At 40.1% G+C, this 20,081-nt stretch overlaps 1 protein-coding gene and 2 pseudogenes across 3 annotated transcripts in view; 1 reads left to right on the forward strand and 2 right to left on the reverse strand.

The window, feature by feature from the left end:
- Positions 1 to 20,081, reverse strand: part of ZFYVE9 (zinc finger FYVE-type containing 9) — a 202,745-nt gene that overhangs the window by 165,994 nt on the left and 16,670 nt on the right. The window lies entirely within an intron of this gene.
- On the reverse strand, positions 6,633 to 7,355 carry LOC111523045 (annotated as a pseudogene).
- On the forward strand, positions 12,592 to 18,171 carry LOC111523051 (annotated as a pseudogene).

Below are 20,081 nucleotides of genomic sequence, written 5' to 3' on the forward strand. Positions count from 1 at the left end.
AGATAGATAGATAGATAGATAGATAGATAGATAGATAGATAGATAGAGACAGTGGTGATTACTGCATGATTCTGTGAAAACTACTGAAAGTAATTCACAACTGAAAACTACTGAATTCTATAATTTGAACAGGTGAGTTTTATGTTATATGTGTATTTCAATAAAGCTATTTTAAAAATAAGAATTAAAACTGGAAATACTATCATTCTGATATGCCTGACCTTAACACACATATTCTGTCATGTATATCAGTCTACTATATAAACCATTGCAACTCATCTTCAATTATAAGATAGAAAAATTAGCAGCCAGTCCTGTCATACCTATAAATTCATTTTATAGGCTATGACATTATTTTTTGTACAAAATTACAAAACTATTATTTTTAATGAAATCATATTATTCAAAATATTCATTAAATGCCAATTCTAACTGTTGGATAAACCAGGCAACTTTATTTAAAATTTTTTTAAGTTATATTTTAGGTTCAGGGGTACAAATGCAAGTTTGTTATACAGGTAAACTCATGTCACAGGGGTTTACTGTACAAATTATTTTGTCACCGAGGTAAAGGCCTAGTACCTAAGAGTTATTTTTTCTGATCTTCTCCCTCCTCCCAACCTCCACCCTCCAGTAGGACTCAGTGTCTGTTGTTCCCCTCTTTGTGTCCATGCGTTCTCATCATTTAGCTCTCACTTATAAGTAAGAACATGTGGTATGTGGTTTTCTGGTCCTGCATTAGTTTCCTAAGTATAACGGCCTCCAGCTCCATCCATGTTCCTGCAAAAGCACACAGTCTCATTCTTTTTTATGGTTCCATAGTATTCCATGGTGTATATGTACCTCATTTCCTTTATCCAATCTGCCACTGATGGGCATTTAGGTTGATTCCATGTCTTTGCTATTGTGAATACTGCTGCAATGAACATATGCGTGCATGTATCTTTATGCTAGAACAATTTATATTCCTTTGGGTATATACCCAGTAATGGGATTGCTTGGTCAAATGACAGTTCTGTTTTTAGCTCTTTGAGGAATCACAAAACAAGGGAATCGCTGTGGAAAGAAATTGTTTTCCATAATAGTTGAACTAATTTACACTCCCACCAACAGGGTATAAGAATTCCCTTTTCTACACAACCTTGCCAGCATCTCTTATTAACTGACTTTTTAACAATAGCCATTCTGACTGGTGGGAGATGGTATCTCATTGTGGTTTTGGTTTGCATTTCTCTAATGATCAGTGACGGTGAGCTTTCCTTCATATGCTTGTTGGTTGCGTGCATGTCTTCTTTTGAAAAGTGTTCATGTCCTTTGCCCACTTTTTAATGGAGTTGTTTTTCTCTCGTAAATTTGTTTAAGCTCCTTTTAGATGCTAGATATCAGACCTTTGTCAGATGCATAGTTTGCGAAAAATTTCTCCCATTCTGTAGGCTGTCTGTTTACTTCGTTGGTAGTTTGCTGTGCAGAAACTCTTAAGTTTAATTACATGCCATTTTTCAATTTTTGCTTTTGTTGCAACTGCTTTTGGTGTCTTCATCATGAAATCTTTGCCAGTTCCTATGTCCAAAATGTATTGCCTAGGCTGTCTTCCGGGTTTTTATACTTTTGAGTTTTACATTTAAGTCTTCAAACCATCTTAAGTTGATTTTTGTGCATGGTATAAAGAAGGGGTTCAGCTTCCATCTTCTGCATATGGCTAGTCAGTTACCCCAGCACCATTTATTGAATAGGGAGTCCTTTCCCCATTGCTAGTTTTTGACAGCTTTGTTGAAGATCAGATGGTTGTAGGTATGGGCCTTATTTCTGGGCTCTCTATTCTGTTCCATTGGTTTACATGTCTGTTTTCTGCTAGTACCATGCTGTTTTGGTTACTGTAGTATAGTTTGAGTGGGTAACATGATGCCTCCAGCTTTGCTCTTTTTCCTTAGGATGTCCTTGGCTTTTTGTATTTTTAGTTCCATATGAATTTTAAAATACTTTTTTTCTAGTTCTGTGTAGCATGCCATTGATAGTTTGATAGGAATATCATTGAATCTGTACATTGCTTTGGGCAGTATGGCCATTTTAATGATATTGATTCTTCCTATCCATAATCATGGAATGTTTTTCCATTTGTTTGTGTCATCTCTGATTTCTTTGAGCAATATTTTTAATTATCATTGTAGAGACCTTTCACCTCCCCGGTTAACTGTATTCCTAGGTATTAATATTTTACTCTTTTTGTGGCAATTGTGAATGGGATTGCGTTTCTAATTTGGCTCTCAGCTTGGCTGTTGTCAGTGTCTAGGAATGCTAGGGATTTCTGTGTTGATTCTGTATCCTGAAACTTTGCTGAAGTTATCAGCTGAAGGAGCTTTTGGGCCAAGGTCTTCTAGATATAGAATCATCTCAACTGCCAACATGGATAGTTTTACTTCTTTTCTTCCTATCTGGTTGCCCTTTATTTCTTTCTCTTCCCTGATTGCCCTGGCCAGGACTTCCAATACTATGCTGAATAGGAATAGTGAAAAAGGGCATCCTTGTCTTGTGCCAGTTTTCAAGGGAATGTTTCCAGCTTCTGCCCATTCGGTATGAGGTTGGCTGTGGGTTGGTCATAGATGGCTTTTATTATTTTAAGGTATGTTCCTTCAATATCTAGTTTACTGAGAGGTTTTTTGTTTTTTTTTCCGGGTTTTTTTGTTTTGTTTTGTTTTGTTTGTTTGTTTGTTTGAGACAGAGTCTCGCTCTGTCACCCAGACTGGAGTGCAGTGGTATGATCTTGGCTCACTGAAACCTCCGTCTCCCAGGTTCAAGCAATTCTCCTGCCTCAGCCTCCCGAGTAACTGGGATTACAGGCGCCTGTAACCAATCGTATTTTTAATAGAGATGGGGTTTCACCATGTTGGCCAGGCTGGTCTTGAACTCCTGACCTCAACTGATCCACCCCTCTCGGCCTCCCAAAGTGCTGGGATTACTGGCATGAGCTACTGCACCCAGCCAGGATACTGAATTTTATCAGTCTTTTTTTTTTATGGAAATTTTTGAGACAGAGTCTTGCTCTGTCCCCAGGCTGGAGTGCAGTGGTGCAATCTCGGCTCACTGCAACCTCCACCTTCTGGCTTCAAGCAATTCTGCTGTCTCAGCCTCCCGAGTAGCTGGGACTACAGGAGCATGCCACCACGCTCAGCTAATTTTTGTATTTTTAGTAGAGATGGGGTTTCACCATGTTGGCCAGGATGGTCTTGATCTCTTGACCTTGTGATCTGCCCGTCTCAGCCTCCAAAAAGTGCTGGGATTACAGGCATGAGCCACCACACCCAGCCATCAGAAGCCTTTTCTGCATCTAGCCAGTTTTATTTTTAACGAAGGATTTAAAAGTGCTTAGCAATACTCTATATTAAAACTTCCAACTCAATAAACAGCATATCTTACTTATTTGGTTTATTAATTAGGGACTAATACTCTACAACTACTTAACAGAGCTAAGCAATAGAATTTTAGACATCTCTCAATAACATTTCCCAGGCTTATAATTTCATTTTTAATTTGATAAAAATACACTAAGCATTGATAATTTTGTCAGAATAAGTCTTTCCATGGGAACTGACAATCTTTTAGCACGGTGTGGTATCAGAAAACTTGCTTGGCTTCTTTCTACCTGTTTTTTTCTCCTCTTAAATGAGAATAATAAAAATATCTGTTCCAACCCTTTATTTGTTATGAAAATCAAAAGAGAAAGCACTCTGTAAGGTGTAATTATTACTCCCTCTTAAATGAAAAAGCTGAACTAGCAAGTATTAAATTGTTGAACACCTCTTAAGAAAAGCAAAAACCTGGGATGAGTGCTGGCAAGTGGGGAGATAGTACTGCAATGCGGAGGCAGACCCAAAGGTTCTACTCCCAAGCAAATAAACAAAAAATGTTGTAGGTCATGAGATTTGCAAAACATTTTATGAATTCTTTTTTCGTTTTGTTTAGCTTAGAGATAGGGTCTCAGTATGCTGCCCAGGCTGGTCTTGAACTCCTGCACTCAAGTAATCCTTCCCCTCGTCCTCCCAAAGTGCTGGGATTACAGGCATGAGCCACCATGCCCAGAATTTGTTTTTTGAGATGGGGTCTTGCTATGTTGTCCAGGCTGGTCTCTAACTCCTGGCCTCAAGTGATCCCTCCTCCTCAACCTCCCAAGTAGCTGGGATTATAGGTCACCACACTCAGTTTCTCAATTCTTTTACATTGAACATTAGTAGCTATTTAAATCTAAAGGATGATAATCTGGAATAATCGTCCTGGATAGTCAAGGAAGAATTTGTTTCTTTGCTGTTACATTAAGTATCCGATTCAGGACTCACCCCCGCCCCGACCCCCCTGACCCCACCTCCAGCCATCCAAAAATGGAAAAGGCTGACTTCGAAATTATTTTCCCAGCCAGACGCAGTGGCTCACGCCTGTAATCCCAGAACTCTGGGAGGCCAGGGTGGATGGATCACCCGAGGTCAGGAGTTCAAGACCAGCCTGGCCAACATGAGGAAACCCCATCTCTACTAAAAAATACAAAAAAAAAAAAAAAAAAATTAGCTGGACTTGGTGGCAAGCGCCTGTACTCCCAGCTACTTGGGAGGCTGAGACAGAAGAATCACTTGAACCCAGGGGGCAGAGGTTGTAGTGAGCCAGGTACGCCACTGCACTCCAGCCTGGGCAACAAGTGTGAAACTCCATCTCAAAAAAAATAAATAAAGAATAATTTTCCTGAAAGCTTTTTAAGTAGTAAGTCACAAAAAAATATTATGCTGACCTGGTTATTTTAAAAATACTACAAATAATATTTGGGCAAAAGTAACACTTTCTCCAACACCATCCTAAGCAAACTGTAGTAAGAACACCATGCCAGGGAGGCATCCACACTTGTCATTAAAGAAATGCCAAAAGGACAAATAGAACCACGAAATGACCTAGTTTAAAGCTGCCAGCTAAAAAGGTGAACTATATCAAATCACCTGACCGTTGTGTGAATGAACAACATGACTCCATGATGTCCTCTCTGCAGCCCTACTCTACCTTACTGTGTCTTTTAAAAATCATTTTTATAAAAAGAAAAGCTCGGCCGGGTGTGGTGGTTCACACCTATAATCTCAATACTTTGGGAGGCCAAGGTGGAGGGATCACGAGGTCAGGAGATTGAGACCATCCTGGCTAATACTGTGAAACCCCGTCTCTACTAAAAATACAAAAACAAAAATTAGCCAGGCGTGGTGGCGGGCGCCTGTAGTCCCAGCTACTTGGGAGGCTGAGGCGGAAGAACGGCGTGAACCTAGGAGGCAAAGCTTGCAGTGAGCCAAGATCACGCCACTGCACTCCAGCCTGGGCGACACAGCAAGACTCCATCTCAAAAAGAAAAAAAAAAAAAGAAAGAAAAGAAAAGCTCTGACAAGCTTATACATTAAAGACACAGCCGAGGCTGGACGCAGTGGCTCACGCCTGTAATCCTAGTATACTTCAGGAGGCCGAAGCTGGTGCACTGCATAAGCTCAGGAGTTTGAGACCAGCCTGGGCAACATGGTGAAATCCTGTCTCTACTAAAATACGAAAAAAAATTAGCCAGGTGTGGCGGCACGTGCCTGTAATCCCAGCTACTCGGGAGGCTGAGACAGAAGAATTACTTGAACCCAGGAGGAGGAGGTTGCAATGAGCTGAGATCACACCACTGCACTCCAACCTGTGCTGGACAGAGTGAGATTCCAGCTCAAAAACAAATAAATAAATACATAAATAATTCTGAATAAAATTAATAACTTAAAAGGCAAAAGTACAAACACAGTTCTCAATTTCCTCACATGTTCAATAAAGAAACTGGTCTAGAAAATCTCTTAGTTTCCTATGACTTCTAAAATTGGTTTGAGTATTCTATTTGTTGGTGGTTGCTGTTCTAATAAGTTACAACAAACATATATCCCAAACATTCATAGTCTCCTTAAGTGATTAATTTACTTCCCAACATACACCTAAATTAATTTTGAAACAACCTACTTTACAATATACTCTAAGTGCCTGTGTCCTCTGTCTTTTCAACCTTTCCCTTTTATGGTCTGTAAACATCCTCAACATCTTTTGATAATGAACATTAAAACCTCTCCTTCAACCCTACATTTCCCTCTAATTACTGGCCTTTCACCTTCCTTTCACAGCCACATTCTTTTAAAAGAAAAACATTACTGACCCATCTTCTTACTTTCAATCTACTAAAACTGCTCTACCTAAGGTCATCAATGACTTTCTAATTGCCAATCCTAATAGACACCTTTTTTAAATTATTATTTATTCACATTTATTTAAAACTAAAATTTTTTTATAGTTGTACGTCAAAAAATAGTCACTAGGTTTTATGGCTTACTTAAAATATAAATGAGGAAAACAGACATGTGCCACACCAATAGCTGGTTTCAATTCTTTTTAGAGGAAATACTATAATTTAAAAAAAGAGTTCCAAAATATTTAACAGAATTTCCAGCAATGATTATTTCCAAAATGTAAAGATTTGAAACATAATTTGTACAAAACTAAAAACCAGAAGAATTCATTCTTACTTTTTCCTTGTTTAAAAAATACAGACAATTTGTCACAAGAAAGTTTGACATGTGATAGCAGCTGCAGCCTCAGTGACCCTCGGAATCACTGTCCCTCTTCACGGGGATACAGCATTGCACTGAGGACATCAATACATCTTCGATTGGCTTCTTAGGGTTTTCCTCCAGGTCCGTCTTAATTGCTCCAGATTCAGTTTTCACTAGAAGAGTTTTCACTGAACAGTTTCAGGTTCATGCTGCCAAACACCAGAGGACCAATAAACTGAGCCTTGATATCTCCATCCAGGTAAACAAATATCATGGGCAGATTTCCATTAGGATAACTGGGTATGCAGGTTGTTGAAATGGCTTTGATAAATTTGACATCAGGAAACTTCCTGGCAACTCCACTGAGGTGCTGATTTATCAGGGCACAGAGGGGAATTCCTTGTTTGTAAAGGTTCAAGATGACCCACAAGCCCTCACCGGCTTTGATAACTTCTTGAACAGAATCCTTCTCTGAGATCTCCAAAACTTCTCCAAATTTATTATTCAGTTTAGTTGCTTTCCACTCAGCCAGTCTCTGCCGTCTATACACTTCAATAGCACACTCATCCTCTGCATAAAACTCGTCTTCATGATCCTTCAGCTCTTCCAAAGTCATATCTTCCTATGTTGTCATCACTAACTGCTGGACAATGCGCTGCTCTTCTTCTGCCTCCTCTTCCAATTCTTTCAGACTTTCTTTGGGGGGTAAGATGCCCTTTTGTGTAAGATGTCATTCCATTCAGTGTCTGCATTGGGGTCCTGCATCTTGTTTCCAATCGCTCAAGCCAGTTGTGTCCCCTAATAGACACTTTAAATCCTTCTTATTTGGCCTATCCACAGAAACATTCCTTTTTAAAACTCTCCTCCTCTGCTCCTATAAAAATGTGATACTTTCTATTGATTTTCCTCTACTTTTCTTTCTGTCTCCTTTTGTGGACTTTATTCCACTGTGTCACTTAAATGTGACCTTTTTTTTTTTTTTTGAGACACAAGTCTTGCTCTGTTGCGTAAGTTGGAGCACAGTGGCACAATCTCAGCTCACTGCAACCTCCACCTCTCGGGTTCAAAAGATTCTCCTCCCTCAGCCTCCCAAGTAGCTGGGACTATAGGCGTGCACCACCACGCCCAGCTAATTTTTGTATTTTTAGTAGAGACAGGTTTCACCATGTTAGCCAGGCTGGTCTCAAACTCCTGACCTCACGCAATCTGCCCACCTCAGCCTCCGAAAGTGCTGGGATTACAGGCATAAGTCACCATGCCCAGCCTTAAATGTGACTTTTATCCAGTCTCATGTTCTCTCTCATGACCTCTTCTCTCTTCACTCTACATGGTTTCACTGGATGATCTCATTCAACCTTGTGGCTTTAACTACTCCCTAACACCTAGCATGTCTTCTGCACTCCATCTCCTCATCTAAGCCTGAATGATACACTCCATCATCCAAACCCAGACATTTAAGAACCACTCTACCCACCAATCAATCCTAACAATTCAAACCCTAAATATCTCTCATGGCCAGGCACAGTGGTTCACATCTGTAATTGCAGCACTTTGGGAGGCCACAGAAGGAGGAGTGCTTGAGCTCAGGAGTTCAAGACCAGCCTGGGCAACAAAGGGAGACCCTGCCTCTACAAAAAACAAAAAAATCAGCCAGGCATGGTGGCACATGCCTGTGGTCCCAGCTACTCAGGAGACTGAGGTAGGAAGATTGTTTGGGCCAGAAGGTTGAGGCTCCAATGAGCCATGATCACACCACTGCACTCCAGCCTGGGTAACAGAGTGAGACTCTGTCTCATAAATAAGTAATTATCTCTTGAATCCATCCCTTCCTATCCACTCTAGATGTTGTTACTCTAATTTATATTATCTTCCCTGGCTTTGTTTTCTTCAATAGTTTCCCCAATGATAACCCTGTATCAATTCTGGCCCTTGTCCAATCCATCTGCTACACAGACAACAAAATAATCTTTCTAAAAGCCCAAATAGGCTGGGCGAGGTGGCTCACACCTGTAATCCTAGCACTTTGGGAGGCTGAGGCAGGTGGATCACAAGGTCAGGAGTTTGCAACCAGCCTGGCTAATACAGTGAAACCCTGTCTCCACTAAAAATACAGAAATTAGCCAGGTGTGGTGGCAGGCGCCTGTGGTCCCAGCTACTCAGGAGGCTGAAACAGGAGAATCACTTGAACCCGGAAGGTGGAGGTTACAGTGAGCCAAGATCGCGCCACTGCACTCCAGCCTGGGTGACAGAGCGAAACTCTGTCTCAAAAACGGAAAAAAAAAAAAAAAAAAGCCCAAATATGCCCAAGTAGCCTAAAGTGTCATCATTCCGTCAAGCTTTCCTTGATCTCTCCAGATGGAATTGATCATCTTCACAGAATTCGGTGTATTTACTCATTTACATATTTGCCTTCCCAACTAGTCCTCTAATTCCTTGATGGCACAGATAGATGTCTTATTCCCGACTTGGGCCGGGTCCGATGGCTCTAATCCCAGCACTTTGGGAGGCTAAGGCGGGTGGATCATGAGGTCAGGAGTTCAAGACCAGCCTGGCCAAGATGATGAAACTTCATTTCTATTAAAAAATATAAAAATTAGCCAGGCGTGGTGGCTCATGCATGTAATCCCAGCTACTCAGAAGGCTGAGGTAAAGAAGTGCTTAAACCTGGGAGGCAGATGTTGCAGTGAGCCGAGATCATGCCATCGCACTCCAGCCTGGGCGACAAGAGCGAGACTCCATCTCAAAAAGAAAAAAAGACACATCGGACTTAATCTGCACTATAGAACACATGGACCTAATAGATATTTACAGAAAATTTCATCCAATAACTGCAGAATACATATTTTTATCTTCAGCACGTGGATCGTTCTCAAGCAGAGACCATATGATAGGTGACAAACAAGCCCTAAAACATTCAAAAAACGTGGAAATGATATCAGGCATCTTCTCTGACCACAAGGGAATAAAATTACACATCAATAACAAGAGGAATTTCGGAAATTATATAAACACATGGAAATTAAACAATATACTCCTGAATGGCCAGTAAGGAAATTGAACATTTTATTGAAACAAATAATAATGAAAACACAACATGGCAAAACCTATGGGATACAGCAAAAGCAGTACTAAGAGGGAAATTTATAGCTATAAGTACCTACATCAAAAAAGAAAAACCTTCAAATAAATAACCTAATGATGAATCTTAAATAACTAGAAAAGCAAGAGTAAACCAAACCCAAAATTAGAAATAATAAAGATCAGAGAATAAATGAATTTGAAAATTTAAAAAAGGAAAAAAGAAAGAAATGAATTTGAAATGAAAACAATGCAAAAGAGCAATGAAACAAATGTCAGTTTCTTTGAAAAGATAAATAAAATTGACAAACCTTTAGCCAAACTAAGAAAAAAAGAGAGAAGACTCAAACGAAAACAGAGATGAAAAAGGAGACATTATTACTGATACCACAGAAATTCAAAGAATCATGAGTGGCTACTATGAGCAACCATATGCCAGCAAATTAGAGTAAACAGGTCAATAAGTATTGTTAAATGAATAAATGGTGCAATGGATTTACAAATAACAGTATGTTCATAAATTAATGTTGTAAAAACTAAGAGGAAACAATTATTATAGCTTAGAATTATCTGACAAGACGTCCCGAAAAGCTTTGAACTGAATATTAAATTAAACAAGGATAGGAAGAATTTTTTTAAAAACAGCAATAAAATTTTTCAAAATCTGCAAAAGGTCAAAACGAATTATCGGCTGTTTCAATGTATATAACTGTTACATCATATAACAAAAATATATTTCTGCAGGAAAAAAATTGAGGTTTACTGATTGACGAATCCATTCAAAAAATATATTAGCTTACTATAGGCCTAGATCAAGTTGAAAATAAGACGACAGCAAGGAGTTAGGGTACAAATACTTCATAATAGCAAGTTTTGGGGTCAAATCTCATTACAACATAATTACAATAAAAATCTCCACATAATTCATATTTTTATAAATATTCACTCAACCAATACTTGAGCACCTGGATACTGTGTTCCTTGAACAATCAAGGGTACAGATTAAGCCCTCTATTATTATAACATTTTAAAATAATTAAGTCAGTTAAACACTCAGTGGAGTTTATCTAACAAGGTTGTTGAATTTGAGTATAAGCACTGGAGATGAAACAGCAAGTAAACAGGCAAAACCCGAGACCTCAGAGATTACATTCTAATGGATGGAAATGAATGATAAACAAGATAAACGTAAAATATATTATATGCTAGATGATGTGTTAAGATGAAAAATAAAGAAAGGGAAAGGAAAATTTGAAGGTTATAAATTTATTTTATTTTATTCAGACAGTGTCTCGCTCTGTCACCCAGGCTGGAGAGCAGTGGCACAATCATGGCTCACGGAAGCCTTGACCGCCTAGGCTTAGGTGAACCTCACATCTCAGCCTCCCAAGCTGGGAGTACAGGCGTGTACCACCACGCCTGGCTAGTTTTTTGTATTTTTTGTAGAGATTGGGTTTTACCATGTTACCCATGCTGGTCTCAAACTCCTGGGCTCAAGCAATCTGCCTGCCTCTGCCTCTCAAAGTGCTAGGATTATAGGCCTGAGTCACAACACTCGGCTGGGGGTCATAATAAGGCAGCCAGAGAAAAGTCTCACTGATCTGGAAGTCAGGGAGCAATCTTGAGAATTCAGAGGAAGGTAGTTAAAAACAGAGAGACAGCAAGAACAAAGCACAGATTAAGGGAGGCAAAGAGCAGCAGATGATGAAGGAGTTTCCAGGGGGGTCAGATTAGGGTTGGCCAACTGTCACTTATTTCCAGCAAAAATCAATACAGCAAAATTTCAATACATTAAAAGAAACCTGATGCCTCATCTACAATTTGCTTTTAAAGAATCTAATCTGGCTAGGTGTGGTAGCTCACACCTGTAATCCTAGTACTCTGGGGGGCTGAGAAGGAGTATTGCTTGATCCCAGGAGTTCGAGACCAGCCTGGACAACATAGGAAGACCTTGTCTCTACAAAATAGTAAAAAATTAGCCAGGCATGGTGGTGTGTCCCTGTGGTCCCAGCTGTTTGGGAGGCTTAGATGGGAGGCTTGTTTGAGCTTGGGGTCAAGGCCACAGTGAGCCACAATTGAGCCACTGCACTCCAGCCTGGGCTACAGAGCAAGACCCTGTTGCTAAAAAAAAAAAAAAAAAAAAAGGAGGGGGGAGCCAAGCATAGTGGCTCACACCTGTAATCTTAGCACTTTGGGAAGCCAAGGCAGGCGGATCACCTGAGGTCAGGAGTTCAAGACCAGCTGACCAACAGGGTGAAACCCTATCTCTACTGAAAATACAAAATCTAGCCGGTTGTGGTGGCATGCACCTGTAGTGCCAGCAACTCAGGAGGCTGAAATGGGACAACTGCTTGAACCTGAGCAGCGGAGGTTGCAGTGAGCTGAGATCACACCATTGCACTCCAGCCTAGATGACAAAGAGAGAGAGGAAGAGGAAGAGGAAGAAGAAGGAAGAAGGAAGAAGAAGAGGAGGAAGAAGAGGAATCTAATCTGTAACAGAAACTTGTTTATATTTTCAAATTTGCTTTATGACAGATTTTAATGAGTTTTCTTAAATAAGGATATACTAAATGAAAGCAGTCCCTCCTCACTCCTAAGGAAGCCCCAAATTTCACACAGAAACCACTCTATGATCTACACAATGACAAAATGCATATAATGCTATAATGCAACTTACTTCTAACTCCTTTCAAGAGCCTGCTGAAAATATTTCACTAATCCTAAATTTATTTTCCTCTTCTCCAAAAAGCTACAGAAACAAAGATTTTTGCTGCAAGCATCTCACAGGATCTGAATGTTCCAAAGATCAACTGTGATTTTGCTGTCTGCATGCTGAGAGGTCAATGCTTTGGACCTGGTATCATAAAGCCTCTCTTAAAGTTATCTTTAGTTCATCTGCTTGTTGCTGTGACTTTGTTTGGATATGCAGAATCAAAAGTATTACTGTACTCTTTATTGGCTTCACATCAAAATTAAAGCACTGACAGGCGATGATTCGTATGGGCTTTCTGATGAGGTGCTTCTGAGAAGTGGGTGTCCTGTAACCAACATGTGGCAAGATTTTTATATGTTTTTGTACTCTACAAGTGACTGTGGCATCATTTCTCAGGGTAAAAGGGTAGGTTATTTTTAGATCTATGCTAATATTCACCTCTAGAACATGACCAAGGCAAGGATTCATATGTATCTCATAAGCTCTAAGTGAGACGGGTCTTCATGGCAACCTGCAGTTTCATTTCTCCATCCAAGGCAGGCCAAATCACTGGCTTCTCCCACTTACCAAGACTACTACTGAAACACTATCAAGTGCTTGAAATCATGCTTCAAAGCTTAAAACGTATTTTTATTTATCCACCAAGACTGATGAGGTCAAGGAAGCACCTAACATTAGATCACTGCACATCCTATGCCTCATTTTATCTTCAACAGGAAACAAAAGGTGAGCTATGTAATGTGATGCACAGAGCAACTGCAGCAGCCTGAGGACTTAGAAACAAGGGGCCTAAATTATAGCAATCCTGACAATGGCAGAGTTCTTACTGATATCATGTGTTTGTATTAATCTGCAACTTTAATAAAGCAGACATTTCTTTTTATGACTCCTTTTGAAAAATGTTTTTAATTATATTGGAATCATATTTAATACATAATTTTTCTTAAGCTAAAGGGAATTATTTTTTATAAAGATCAATTGCTACATTTTTTTTTTTAAAAGATTTGTTCAGAGTAAAGAAGTATGAAATGCAAGCCTTAAAACTTTTTTTTTCTTTTCTTAAGATCTGGTGTCACCCAAGCTGGAGTGCAATGGCATTATCACAGCTACTGCAGCCCTGACCTCCCCAGGCTGGGGTGATCCTCCCACCTCAGCCTCCAGCTGGGACTACAGGTACGTATTACCATGTCTGACTTTTTTGTTTTTTGTAGAGATGGGACCAGATGTTGTCCAGGCTGGTCTTGAATCCCTGGTCTCAAGCAATGCTCCCACCTTGGCCTCCTCACACTGGGATTACAGGCATGAGCTACCGCACCCAGCCTAAAACTTTTTTTTTTTTAATCATCAGGGTAGAATTAGTATGTATGAGCAAACAATAAAGTGTTCAGATGAAAAATCATGAAGGGTACAGATTAAGCATTGTATTATTAAAACATTTTTAAATGATTAGGTCAGTTAAACACTCAATAGTTTATCTAACCAGGTTGTTGAATTTATAAAAACTTTTAAACAGGCTAGGTAATCTTATGAGGTAAAGTTCAGGTTGCAACATTCAAAGAAAACATGGGATGAGTTCAGATTACTCCAGTGATTCTCAAAGTGTAGTCCACAGACTCACGGGAATCCACATCTTGGTATGTATGCCCTTTTCACCATGCTGACAACTGGAGTGAAAGTGCAATAGCAATGATGGGTAGGACTGCTTGCACCTTAGCACCAATCAAGGCAGCAATACCAAACTATACTGGTAGTCTTATTCTTCACTGCCATGCACTCTCAATTGTTCTAAAATGTCAGTTTCACTTGATTGATGAAGCAAGCAATAAAAATTATTAACTTTGTTAAATCTCAACTCTTGAGAAAAGTCTTTTTAATATTCTGTGTGACAAAATGGAAATATGAAGAAGGCACTTCTACTGCATACTAAAGGGTGACAGTATGCAAACTCACCCCTTTTTCCACATAACTATTGTTACTTCAAAGAAAAGAGGGTATTAAAACAGAACACGAATAGCAGAAGGAAATTCAAAGAAGAGGAGCTAAGTAGGATACAAGGTATGATTCCAATCCTCCAATAATTGATGACACAGTCTAGAAGACAAAGTTTGCTATTATTATTTATATGCCCATCTCTTCAATGATTGTTCTGACAATTTCAATCACTTTGCTATGTTCTAGGAACTATGCTGACCACTAACTATTGAAATCAACCTGAAATAGTAAACTTTTCTGTCAGAAGAATCCAGAGTTCTAAGCCAATGGTTTTAAACTCTTAACAGCAAAACCTCTATTAAGTGCAGAATCCCAATAGGAGCTCACAGGAAAGTGCTCTGATTGAAGCAGCATATAGGAAAGTTCAGATACACACATTCCATAAACTTGCCTTCTATCTCCCATTTACCTATTCTCAATGGTGATTCTGCAGGCCACGTAATTCAATCATATTTTTCCCCAGGTCTCAACTGATTTATTCTGTTCCCCTCTACACACACACATGCATGTACACATGCAGGTACACACACAACACTCTCTCACAGACTGATCAGGGGTCCCATTATCCTTCCCCTTCATTTCTCTAATTGATATTGAAAGATCTCAATAAGGCCCCTCCACCAAATCGCTTGCCTTTTTCTAATGATCTTTCTTTCTTGTCTAATTACACTGATAGTTCCTCCGAAAATGGTGAAGGTGGACATTTTCTTTTGTTTCTGACTTAAATAAAAATTCTTTCAGTATTTCACCATTAAGCCTGATAAGAGTTTATTATTATATTTATATAATTAAAAACAAGACAGGCAGTGGTTCCTTAACATTATTGTCACTATTATCCAATACCAGCCTACTCTTAATTTATTTTCTGGATTTCTTTTTTCTATTGTGGTAAAATATACATATTTACCGTTTTAGCTATTTTTAAAAGTGTGCAATTTCGTGGCATTAAATATGTCCACACAGTTGTGCAACCCCCACCTCCATCCATCTTCAGAACTTTTTCATCTCCCCAAACTGAAACTCTCTACCTAACAAACAGTGATTCCCCATTTCTCCTTCCCCACAGCTTCTGACAGCCACCATTCTGCTTTGTCTCTACAAACTTCCCAATCATATTATTTTATTGCTAAGACTCTCAAATCCTGAAAGGCTGAGTCATTTTTCCAAGATCACCCAGCTGATTACTGGCAGATAAAAGCCAAAAGCAAGCACTTACTTAGAAGGGAAAGCAGCAATCATCTACAGCCAAATAGCTTCATTTCCTTTTCTGCTTCAATGCCTTGTTAGCCTTGGTCTGGTGAGTATCTGCAAAGGATAGATGGATGGATGGATGGATGGATGGATGGATGGACGGACGGACGGACGGACGGACGAACAGAGAGAGAGATGTATAAAGATATATACTCATTGTCAGCTGGGCGCAGATAGACAGGCAGACAGCAGATAGATATATAAAGATATATACTCATTGTCGGCTGGGCCAGTGGCTCATGCCTGTAATCTCAACACTTTGGGAGGCTGAGACGGGCGGATCACTGGAGGTCAGGAGTTCAAGACCAGCCTGACCAACGTGGTAAAACCCTGTCTCTACTAAAAATACAAAAATTAGCTGGACATGGTGGTGCATGCCTGTAATCCCAGCTACTCGGGAGGCTAAGGCAGCAGAATCACTTGAACCTGGGAGGTGGAGGCTGCAGTGAGCCGAGATCATGCCACTGTACTCCAGCCTGGGCTACAGAATGCTACTCCATCTAAAAAAAAAAAAAGATACATACACATGGCGTCTTAAGCAATAAATGTAGAAATTCAGTCTGGCAACATTGTGAAAATCTGTCTCTACAAAAAAAATACCAACAAAATTAGCTGGGTGTGGTGGTGTGCACCGATAGTCCCAGCTACTGGGGAGACTGAGGTGGCAAGATGGCTTGAGCCTAGGAGGCGGGGGTTGCAGTGAGCAGTGATTGAGCCACTACACTCCAGTCTCAACAGTGAGACTCTGTCTTAAAAAAAAAAAAAAAAGGTAGAAAGTGGGTCATATTCAATATGGTCAATTTCTAACAGGCTGAACAGTGTTGACCATAAATATCTATCCATCTGAAGGCACATTGCAAATGGCATGACCTACAGCTTGCTTCTTGGACTTACCCTATTTAACATTTTTTTTTAAATAATTTAGATGAAGTCTCACTACATTGCCCACACTGGTCTTGAACTCCTGGGCTTAACTGATCCTCCCAAAGTGCTGGGATTACAGATGTGAGCCACTGCACCTGGTCCTGTTTAACATTTTTATTAATGATTTGGATGTGGCCATTTATGGTACAATGAAATATGTGATGGAGATAAAGAAAATTATGACAGCTGAATCTGCTGGATCAAAGAATCAGTATTCGAAAGATCTACCAAATAAGAATATTAGAATACTAAACTAAATCATCTCTAACAGACCTAAACTAAAAGAAAATTAATAAATAAAAATAAAATAGGTCAGCACCATTTTGCTGGAGCCTGCAAAGGTGGGAGTGGAGTGGAGCGGCCGTTGTCACCAACTTTTTCCTCTCTCCCACAGTTCGGTCAGTGGGTTGATTAGGCCGTCAGCCCTCGAGCCAAGACTTGTCTCTTATTTAGTTCTGGGGAGCGCCTCATTGACATAAGCGATGTAGAGAAGAACAACTTCAAGGGCATAATGTTCATGAAGAAATTGAAGAGCTTTTTCCAAGAATGTGGAAGATAAATCAAGATAAAAGAAGGCTAATGTAAAGTATTACAGATCAGAAAGTTAAAATTGAATGGGGGAAAAATTGAACAGAAGATTGGTTGGATAGAAGCACTTGAATTTTTTTAAGGCTATTTTGAATTGTTTGAATTAGGGAAGAGTACACAAAGTACAAAAAGCGAAAAACTCAAGAATAAAGAGAAGTAGAAAGCAGGAGTGAAGTAGAATTAAAAGAATCTGGAAGAATAAATGGGTCCTAGATTAAGTAAATGAGTCTCACTCTCAGTCAAAATCTCCAACAGGAACTCCTGCTCATGTAAAACTGGAGAGACGGTCAGGATCTCGCTCGCAGTCCTTCGAGTATTTCCAAACACTCTGAATCCCATTCTCTATCAAGATCAAAATCAACGTTGAGGTCAAGGAGGCATTCTCATCGACGTTATACACTCAATCCAGATCCCACTCTCTCTCACAGGAGACGATCTTCAAGTAGATCATATACACCAGAATACTGGCAGCGAAGGAGCCGAAGTCATTCTCCAATGTCTAACCACAGAAGACATACTGGCAGAAGGGCAAATTCAGATGCCAACACTTGCCTTGGAGTGTCTGGCCTTAGTTTGTACATAAGAGAGAGAGATCTTCGTGAAGTATGTTCTCGATATGGACCTTTGAATGGTGCCAATGTGGTTTAAAATCAACAAACTGGGTGATCTCGAGGATTTGTTTGTATATTTTGAGAGAATAGATGACTCAAAGGAGGCTATGGTAAGGGCAAATAGAAAGGAGCTGGATGATAGAAGAAATTCAGGTGGATTATTATGTTACCAAGAGAAGACACATACCTACACTGGGCATCTATATGGGCAGAACAACTCAGTGGTGGTGGTGGAGGTGGTGGTAAAGGTGGCAGTGAAGATGGTGGCAGACGTTGAGATTCTCACTATGATAGCAGGTATGATCGTGGATATGACAGACATGAAGACTGTGATTACCAGTACAGAAGATAATCACCTTCTCCTTATTATAGTCAATACAGATCACAATCAAGATCTCATTCCTACAGCCCAAGACACTATTGACAATGAAATGGTTGCAATGAAGGACATTTTTTTCCTCTTTATTTTCTTTTTTCTATCTCTCTCTTTTTTTTTAATTCTGGATTTCCCCAAGCTTCTGATTCTTCCTACTCTTTAAAAAAAAAAAAAAAAATTGGTTTATTTAGTATCTATGTTATACTCCTAAAGATGTAACTATTGTCATTTTGAGTAAACGTCTTGAGTAGAAAAGGAACCCTAGTGCTATGCTTCATAAATTTTCTTTTTTTGCTTTTACTAAGAAAAACTCCTAGCTAATCAAGTAAGAAATGATCTTTTTAAAGCTTCTTTTGTGTTAGATATTGTATTAGAGATCCACATTTAGGAAGAACTCCTTTTTAAACTTTCTTTTGAGAAAGACAGTAACACACGAAGTAGTTCAGTCATGTCATGTTTTCTTTTACAGCTCTTTTACAGTCAAGTAGTTAAATGCAGAAAATTTGAAGCAGGCCGGGCGCGGTGGCTCAAGCCTGTAATCCCAGCACTTTGGGAGGCCGAGATGGGCGGATCACAAGGTCAGGAGATCGAGACCATCCTGGCTAATACGGTGAAACCCCGTCTCTACTAAAGAATACAAAAAACTAGCTGGGCGACGAGGCGGGCGCCTGTAGTCCCAGCTACTTGGGAGGCGGAGGCAGGAGAATGGCGTAAACCTGGAAGGCGGAGCTTGCAGTGAGCTGAGATCCGGCCACCGCACTCCAGCCTGGGCGACAGAGCCAGACTCCGTCTCAAAAAAAAAAAGAAAAGAAAAATTGAAGCTGAAGCTGTAAAAGAAAACACTTGGACATTTCTTTTGAAGAATGGAATTTTTGAGCGCTAAAAATTAAGTCATTTTTTAGAGATGAAAAACCTGTGGATTCTTATAAAACATGTATTTAAAATACATCTGTTAAAACTCTGGCTGGGCGCAGTGGCTCACGCCTGTAATCCTAGCACTTTGGGAGGCTGAGACGGGTGGATCAAGAGGTCAGGAGATCAAGGCCATCCTGGCTAACATGGTGAAACCCCGACTCTACTAAAAATACAAAAAAATTAGCGGACGTGGTGGCAGGCGCCTGTAGTCCCAGTTACTCGGAAGGCTGAGGCAGGAGAAAAGCGTGAACCTGGGAGGTGGAGCTTTCAGTGAGTCGAGATGGTGCCACTGCACTCCAGCCTGGGCGACAGAGTGAGACTACATCTCAAAAAAAAAAAAAAAGAAAAAAGAAAAACGTCATCAAAATCATCCTAACAATAATACCTAACATTTGCTTATTACCTGTGGCAGCCATGGAGGTATGCCATGGATATCAACCTTTATGAAGTAACTTTCCAACAAGCTTCTAGGTGCACAGTTAGCTGACAGCCTCCTACTGCAGTCCCTTCAGGATGCCCAGCTTTCAAGCTGAAGTCACACTCTTCCTGGGCAGCCCCACCCAATGACTGCTCATAACATAGGCACTAAGGCCTGGCCATTTCTGTCCAATGCAGGACTCCTCTAATGAACAATTTTTGTTCGAGTCTTCACTGTGTTGTCTGAAACTCTGTTAGACCTGCATCTCACTCTGAGACTCTCCCTGACAATTGTGCCTCCTCTCCCTTTCCTTTCACAGAAGTCCTCTCCTACCTCATGTATCTCTTATATTCCTGTCTCAGCAGCTGCTTCCTGAAGGACTCAAACTGGCACAGCTGGTACCAGAAATTGACTGAGAAAGCAGGAGGTAAGACAGGGCTTAGGAACTAGGTAACTTACTGCCTGACTGACAATGAAGATCTCATCCCAGGTAGCACATGAGGCATGAGAGGCCCTGACACAAGCTGGTGGCCCAACTGTTAACACACAAGTTGTGACCTGGAAGAATGTTCCCAGAGAGGAACACTCAAACTGGTATAAAGATTCAGATATTTAGGAAGGGGAA

The sequence above is a fragment of the Piliocolobus tephrosceles genome, chromosome 1 (genome assembly GCF_002776525.5).
Source record: "Piliocolobus tephrosceles isolate RC106 chromosome 1, ASM277652v3, whole genome shotgun sequence".
Lineage (NCBI taxonomy): Eukaryota > Metazoa > Chordata > Mammalia > Primates > Cercopithecidae > Piliocolobus > Piliocolobus tephrosceles.